This window comes from Myotis brandtii, unplaced genomic scaffold, assembly GCF_000412655.1.
Source record: "Myotis brandtii unplaced genomic scaffold, ASM41265v1 scaffold628, whole genome shotgun sequence".
Lineage (NCBI taxonomy): Eukaryota > Metazoa > Chordata > Mammalia > Chiroptera > Vespertilionidae > Myotis > Myotis brandtii.
This window is the reverse complement of record NW_005370403.1, coordinates 228,797-236,848: the sequence shown is the minus strand read 5'-3', so window position 1 is coordinate 236,848 and position 8,052 is coordinate 228,797. Positions and strand designations below refer to the sequence as shown.

Here is an 8,052-nt window from a genome sequence, read left to right as displayed (position 1 = left end):
ACCAGGCGCCCTCTGCCCACAGGGATGCGTCAGCTCCTTCCTCCCCGTCCCCGGCTGTCACAGGCGCTCGGCTGTGGGTTTCTGCCCGCGTGCGGCCCCTCTCCGTGCACGTCCGGGGCCACCGACAGCCTCGCCAGTTCGTAGACTCGGCCCAGAGGCCTGGCTGGGTTGTGACGTAGGATACGAACGGGTCTCCCAGTGGATGGAGAGTTTAGAACTTGGCATTGTGCTCGCTCCCCGCTGATGGTCGGATGTGCAGGTCTCAATCCATTGTGGGCGTCGCCACGCTGGTTTTTTTGCTGAAAGTTTATGTAAAAGGGGTTTTTCACCAGCCCGTGTGGCTCAGTGGTTGAGCATCAACCTATGAACCAGAAGGTGATGGTTCGATTCCCGGTCAGGACACGGGCTTGACCCCCAGTGCGGGGCGTGCAGGAGGCAGCCGGTCCATGATTCTCTGATGTTTCTCTCTCTCTCTCCCTTCCTCTGAAATCAATAAAAATATATTTAATGAGTAAGTAAGTAAGTAAGTAAGAGGGGTTTCCTTTCCCACTTGGGAAAACGGTTGGAAATATCCTCTTCCGTGGTCAGTGCGGGTTGAGACGATGGACTGACTCCCAGGTGCCCAGCGTCTCTGTGTGGACAGGGGCAGGGCGGCTCCTGCGGGGCCGTGGGGTGAAAAGTTGATGGAGGGGAGGGAGGGGGGCCGAGAGCAGCCGCTGGCGCCCGGCGCCCAGGGAACCCAGTGGGACCAGGACGAGCCGGGCCGCTCCTCACACTCCCTCCCTCCCTCCCGCCCTCCCACACCTTCTTCCCACTCGGGCTGTTTCTTCCTTCTCTCCTCCTCCTTCTAAAATTACCGGCTGCGACACCACGTCTGGAGTGAAGGGTAGGCGTGGAGGGTGCTGCCGCTGAGAAAATTAAAGCGAAGGAAAGGCAGCCGTGGGGTGTCCTTCTCGCAGCAGACGAGGCCGGACAGCGGTGCGCCTCGGAGGCCCTCCGGGCTTGATTTTCTATCCCGTCGCTCCTGTCATTTTAAACGTCCTTTTGAGAAATATTGGGCCGTTACAGGCTGTGGCTTGGACACGGCTCAGACTCGGGTTGGTGGTCATCTCAGCCGAGAGTGGGTCCGGCCTCCGGACAAGGGAACGTTGCGGTCTTGTCCCTGGACTGTTAGGCTGGCAGACTCGGCACTCGGCTCCCCGGCACCCGATACTCGGAGGTGCCCGTGGGCACGCCCAGCGCTCGCTGAATAATTCACCCAGCGGCTCTCAAGGGAGGGGGGGGCTTCCTGTCCAGAGAACAGGACAGGACCGGTGGCAGAGGCTGGTCGGGCAAGTTCTCAGCCGCTCACAGCCTCGGTTTCCCTCCTCTGTAACGTGTGTCCACCGCATGCAGTTATCATGGAGATGACATAAAGGCAACATGCGTGCCGGCCGGCGTGGCTCAGTGGTTGAGCATCTACCTCATGGTTTGATTCCTGGTCAGGGCACATGCCCGGGTTGCAGGCTCGATCCCCCGTACGGGGCGTGCAGGAGGCAGCCGGTCCATGATTCTCTCTCATCATCGATGTTTTATCTCTCTCTCCCTCTCCCTTCCTCTCTGAAGTCAATAAAACTATATGTTTAAAAAATAACAAAATAATATGCATAAAACCTTTGCTCCCTGCCTACCTGGCACGTGGTGAGCACTTACACACCAGGGGTAATCGTTTTTATTATTAGAGTCATCACTGTCATCATTGGAACGATGCTCACACTGTTATCAGGTTCCTGGTGCTCACTTGGGCTTGGACCTTGAACTTGCTGAAGTTCATGCGCCTCTGCCCTGGGCTCCCTCCCCTCCAAGCTCCCTCCCATCCCCGGGGTTAGCAGCCTCCACCCGGTGGCCTCAGGGTTGCAACATTGTATCTGAAGCACATGGCACACATGGCGAATGCGTTCCCCTCCTTGCAAAGCCAGGGCTTTGGGGTTAACCTCTTGCCAAGAGTGGCCGAGAAGAGACTGAACCTACCATTTGCGGGAGGGAGGGAGCGCCCGTGTGGGTGAGCCCTGCCGGCCGCACCAGCGCAACACCAGCTCGGAGCGCACTGTATGGGACCAATTGCCCGGGCGATCTCGGCACCAGGCGTTTGGAGTGCGAGGCCGTCCTGGAAGCTGGACCTGGAGGGAGGGGCTGTGGTGCACGTTGTCTGGCCTGGCCCGCCGTCCGGACTCCACAGCCAGCAGCTGGAGGGGGAGGCCGCCTGGCGAGCGGCTGGGCAGCTGGCATCTGAAGGTGCCTGGCCAGAGTTGGCAGAAAGAGAGAAGAATTTGGGGAGAGGACAGCGCCGGGCTGGGCTTTCGGGGTCCCCCCTGCAGGATGTCGGGCAGCTGCTCCTCCGGCGGCTGAGGCCTGGTGCCCCACCCCCAGGTGCCCCGCCCGCTCTCTGGCTCCTGAAATATCAGAGCCAGGACGTCAGCATCCTCGTCTTACAGCCCAGAAACCTGAGCCCAGAGAGGCCGAGCCTCCTCCCGAGGCCACACAGCTCCGGGGCCGCCGGTCGGAGCCACACCGAAGGCCTTCTTCCTCCCGGCGTCCCTTCCGGCAAACCCGCCGGCTCCGTGGTGAGTGAACCAGCCTCACCTCGGCTGTGCCAGCAAGCGCCCCGGGAAGCCCGGTGGACACGGAGGCTGTAGAGCAGGGGTGGGGACGCCGGCCTGCGGGCTGTATAAGGCCCACGAAACCGTGGGGTCTGGCCCTGCCCGGGAACTAGGGGTGAGCTAATGAAATGCTTGACCAACCAGAGCAGCTCACTTTGAAGCTGGTCACTGTGTATGGCCTGTGAGTGATGCTATACATACCCCAGTGGCCCTGGCCGAGGGAAGGTTCCCCATCCCTGCTGTGGATTGTTTTTGGGGTGCCGGTCATGACTTAGGGTGACCTTGTCCTCGGGGTGCCACGGGAGGCTGCCTGTGCAGCCCGGTTTTGCAAAGTGAGTCCGACCGCAGCCTCTGGACGCGCAGGCCGCGTGCTGGTGGCTGAGGGCACGGGCAGTAGGACTGCAGGAGGCACAGTGTGCGAAGCTGGTTGGACAAGCGGGTTCTTGAACCCCCGCCATTTGGGGGGGAGTGTGCGGGTGCTGTGAGGGGCAGTTTCCCTCGGGCGTGGGCGCAGGAGAAAGTTCGCTGAAACTTGAGTCTCGTGGTCTCGCTGAGATTACCAGCGGGGGGGCGGGGGGTGCGCGTCCCCTGGGAGGGAGGACGGCTTATCGATCACTGGGTGTAGCTTTGTTTTTCTGCAGGAAGACGGGAGGTTCTGTTGGAAACCCCAGCTCCCAGCTGGGTGATGCGTAGGCTCTCACTTTGGTTCACGTTTTATCTTCAGTGGAGACTCATTTTTCTGTAGAAATGGCCCCATCGGGGTGGGGGGTGAGTTTTTTATTTCAGAAGCTCCCCTGGCATTTTTTTAAAAAAAATATGTTTATTGATTTCAGAGAGGAAGGGAGAGGGAGAGAAAGATAGAAGCATCAATGATGAGAGGGAATCATTGATCGGCTGCCTCCTGCATGCCCCCTACTGGGGATGGAGCCCACAACCCGGACCTGTGCCCTGACCAGGAATCAAACCCTGGACGCTTCAGTCCCCAGGCCGATGCTCTATCCACTGAGCAACACCAGCTAGGGCTCCCCTAGCATTTTGCATTTGGGGCTCATAACTGGCCTGAGTCAGAGGACTGTCACGCCTCCCGCCCCTCCCCCCCTGCTCCTTCCCACTCCCCTCCCGGGACTCTCTGCGCTGATAAAGGGCATTTCCGTGGCCTCCTCAAAATTCCTTCCCCTCTGATGTGAAATGTGGGGGAAGGTGTGAGCGCAGAGCCAGGCGTCGGAGGCAGGAAGCTCAGCGAGGCTGAGATGCTGCCCAGACTCCCACGCATGGCCTCGGGCTGACCCTCCTCCTGGCCCCTCCTGACGTGTGCTGGCCGCTCAGGGACCACATTCTTGTTCAGGACACTGAACAGGCTCAGGCACATGCAGTGGCCGTGAAGCCCTCTCCCCCCAGCGCCCAGGAGACGCTCCCCCCCCGCCCCCCGTCCTTTCCGCAAACGGACCCCAATGTTAACACAGAGGCAAACGTGCTGGTTTGTCAGGTAGGAACTCGTGTTTGCTGAAGAGTTCAGGAGGTTTGAGCTGGGCGGATCTGAGTTCAGCTCTGTCACTTGGGTCCTCGGACAAGCTGCTTAACTGCTCGAGGCCTCAGTTTCCTCATCTGCAAAATGGGTGTAGAATTAGTGCCTCCCTGGTGAGGATTCAGTGTGATCGTGTGTGGGACGTGCCTGCCCAGGGCTGGGCAAGTGCTGAGAGCCCGGCTGCTGCCGTTCGAGGGCAGGGTCTCCACCTGGTCCTATTCCTCAGCACAGTGGGCTGCACATAGTAGGGCCTCAACAAGGGCCTGCAGAATGATTGTGTCTTGTCCTGTGGAGAGAGGGCGTGTCTCTCTGGTCCTTCACTCAGGAGAGAAATAAAAATCGCTGGTCCAGGTTCCTTCCACAGCACAAGGTCATGGTGGTTCCACATCGTTGGTTCCTTCCCCCCTCACGGGCGCCTGCGTGAAAAGACTGGGTCTTTGATCTGTGTCCCTTAGACCCGAGGTCTCCAGCTGAGGGCACAGTAGGGTCCCCAGGGGACGGGTGCAGTGGGCGGAGCTTTGCTTGCTCCATAGTCAGAGACTTCCTTCCGGTGGGGCCAGGCCGAGCTCGAGGCAGCCCTGCAGCACACGCACACGCACACGCACACGCCTGAGCCCCCAGCCTGCATGGGAGTGGGAGTGGCCTGGTGCACGCAGGGAAAGCCCAAGGCCCTCTCTAGGAATTCGGGGTGAGGCTGAGCAGCCGTGTGGACAGCTGCCCCCACACGTTTCCTGGGTGTATTTCGGGTTCAGGCTGACATTTCATTGCAGCCTGGGCGGGGTGACGGCTGTTTTCGAAGGCCCGGCTCCCGCCTGCACACGTGGGCAGCCCTTCATGGGCTGTGACTCGGGAGCCCCAGCAGGGATGCTTCTAGAAAAACAACCTCCTCAGACCTCACCCTGCAGCGTGTCCGTGTTGTTAGCACGAGGGCTGGGCTCCCAGGCTGGGGCGGGCGCTGCTCCTGGGCTCCGCGCGGCATCTTCCCCGCTGATGTGCTCAGAGGCCGTCACCATAACCGAGGGCCACAGGGACCGGCCGGGCGTGTGGTGCGCAGCCAGACGGCCCACGTGTGAACCTGAATCCATGTGGTGTGGCCCTGAGTGAAAGCCGTCCCCCTCCAAGTCCGCCGCCTCCTTTGTCGGCTGGGACAATGGCAGTGCCCGGCACAGGGCTCAGATGGTGATCAGACGGAGAGAGGGGAGGGGAGCCACCGGGCAGAGTGCCAGCTGCGCAGCAAGTACTCTCAGACGTTGGCTATCAGAGCGGTCACTGAGCAAAGTCATTCACCCGCCAGCGTGGCTCAGTGGTTGAGCATTGACCTATGACCCAGGAGGTCAGGGTTCGATTCCCGGTCAGGGCACATGCCCAGGTTGCGGGCTCCATCCCCAGTGATGATTCTCGCTCATCGTTGATGTTTCTCTCTCTCTCCCTCTCCCTTCCTCTCTGAAATCAATACATACATATTTAATTCATTTTTTAAAAATCTTATTTTTTAAGCTTTTGCCTGGCCAGTGTTCTCAGTGGCTGAGCACCGGCCTATGAAACTGGGTGCCCGGTGGTTCTCCGAGGACAACAGGCCATCGCCCGGGGCCCAGCAACGCGTTGGCCCCTAGCCCTGCCGGGAGCGAGTGTGTTCTTTGTCTCTGGAGTCGGCCGCTGCCCCCGCATCGCACCCCCAGCAGCTCCCAGCAGCCTCACAGGGCTCCAGTGCTGGCCGGCTGCCCAGATTCCTCCATGGATCACCTCAGGGCACGGGCGGTCTGGGGAGGGGCCTGGGCCAGGGGCCGAGAGGGTCAAAGAGGCAGAAAGGATACAACTGCACACAGCGGGCTCCTTTCAGGCTCCAGAGACAACTTCTAACACAGGCCGCCCCTCCGTCCCCTCCGGCGGTTTTGGCTGCAAATGCCGCCTCGCCTGCCTGTGTCTGCCGACTCCCTGCTCCTCCCTTCTCCCTCCGGCGGGTCCTGCCTTACACACTTTCTTTTTTCTCTTCTAATATATGTTATTGATGTCAGAGAGGAAGGGAGAGGGAGAGAGAGAGAGAAACATCCACGATGAGAGAGAATCATTGATCCGCTGCCTCCTGCACGCCCCACGCTGGGCATGGAGCCCGCAACCCGGGCCTGTGCCCTGACCGGGAATCGAACCCTGACCTCCTGGTTCCTAGGTCGATGCTCGACCACGGAGCCACGCCGCTGGGGCTGCCTTATGCCTTTTCATACCCCCGTGGGCACCTGGGAGAGTGGTTGTGGGTGCTGGGCGTGCCACACAGGCAGCCTCTCAGACGCCCGCGGAAACCCTAGGCTGGGGAAGGGGGTAGTGGCTGCTGCCCCAGGCATTCTGAAAACACGCCCCAGACTGCATTTCTGCAGAGACGTGGCCTTGTACTTCGACCCAAGAAGTCCTTCAGACGGGAAGGTTCAGCCACGGCTGCAGTGGCTGAGGCACAGCCTTCCTGCCCACGACTCAGTCTGTTTTCTGTGGACTCTGGGGCCCCCAGGGGGTGAGTGCTCACACGGACACGGCCGGACACGGGTCCTCCTTCCTCCGCACCAGTGGGTGGGGTTCCCTGGAGAAGGGCAGCGCGAGTGCAGGAGCCTCAGGCCTGCGACCCGGCCAGGGGCTGCCTGTGGCCGGGACCAGGGCTGGTGGCTGCCTGAGGGTTTCCGGAGTGGATGCATCTCTGCCCCGTAGTGAGATTCGGGAGCTCTTGGCTTCGTTTTTTTTTTTTTTTTTTTTGATAATTGCTTCTCCATTTCCTTTGCAAGGCCTTAGCTTCATAGAGATCCAGGACTTCTATTTCATCCTACTTTAAAAAAATATTTTTTTTTATTGATGTCAGAGAGGAAGGGAGAGGGAGAGAGAGAGAAACATTAATGATGAGAGAAAATCATGGATCGGCTGCCTCCTGCACGCCCCCTACGGGGGATCAAGCCCACAACCCGGGCCTGTGCCCTGACTGGGAATCAAACCAGCGAACTCCTGGTTCCTAGGTCGACGCTCAACCCCTGAGCCACGCCAGCCGGGCCAGCTGATAGGTTTCAAAGCGTAGTGGTACCTTCCTGCGTCAGGAGGGTACGTACCCCGCCCCCGGGCAGGGGCTGTTTCACACGAAAGGAATGGCACCTCACACTCATCTTAGCGCTTTGCCAAATTAGAGCTCCAGCTTGCAAAGGCGTGAGTGGGTGCGTTTTATGACATCAGCTGCTGGTGGCTCACGTTCAAACCAATTAGCCTATTGGATCCTCAGCTACCACATCTGTGAAATGGGCCCATTAAGACTTTGCAAACAAGGGACCGATTTAAATTGCCACCAGACACGGGACTCTTAGAAGCATGGTGTTTTTGAAAAATAATAATAGTATTTTAGGGGAAGGCAACGAAAGCCTGCTTCTTTCTTCTACTGAGAGTCCTTGTGGGGCCTCTTAGCTGTGGGCACCTGTTTCTTTAAGAGGAGGAAGGGAGGCGCTGAGTCACCCGTGAGTCCCTCGCCCTTTGGTCCCCAAGTGCATGAAGCAGCAAAGCTCTCGGCTCTGAACTTAAGTAGGAAGCCGGCCCCACCTCCCACCTCCAGCCTCTGCGCGGCCTGGCTGCGCGGTTCCCGCGGTTCCCGTGGTTCCGGGAGCGGTGAGGAGGGCAGTGGCCGGCGGGTAAGCGTCCCCGGGAGCAGGCCATAACCGAGGGCCACAGGGACCGGCCGGGCGTGTGGTGCGCAGCCAGACGGCCCACGTGTGAACCTGAATCCATGTGGTGTGGCCCTGAGTGAAAGCCGTCCCCCTTCCAAGTCCGCCGCCTCCTTTGTTGGCTGGGACAATGGCAGTGCCCGGCACAGGGCTCAGATGGTGATCAGACGGAGAGAGGGGAGGGGAGCCACCGGGCAGAGTGCCA

The 8,052-nt window shown here is 59.8% G+C and overlaps 1 long non-coding RNA gene across 1 annotated transcript in view; it reads left to right on the top strand.

Moving 5' to 3' along the window:
* Positions 1-4,352, top strand: part of LOC102253446 — a 7,834-nt gene extending 3,482 nt beyond the window's left edge. Inside the window, exons 2-3 of the long non-coding RNA XR_001359402.1 lie at positions 2,459-2,465; positions 4,340-4,352. This is a non-coding gene — a long non-coding RNA (uncharacterized LOC102253446). The remainder of the gene's footprint in view (positions 1-2,458; positions 2,466-4,339) is intronic.
* Positions 4,353-8,052: the final 3,700 nt, after the last annotated feature.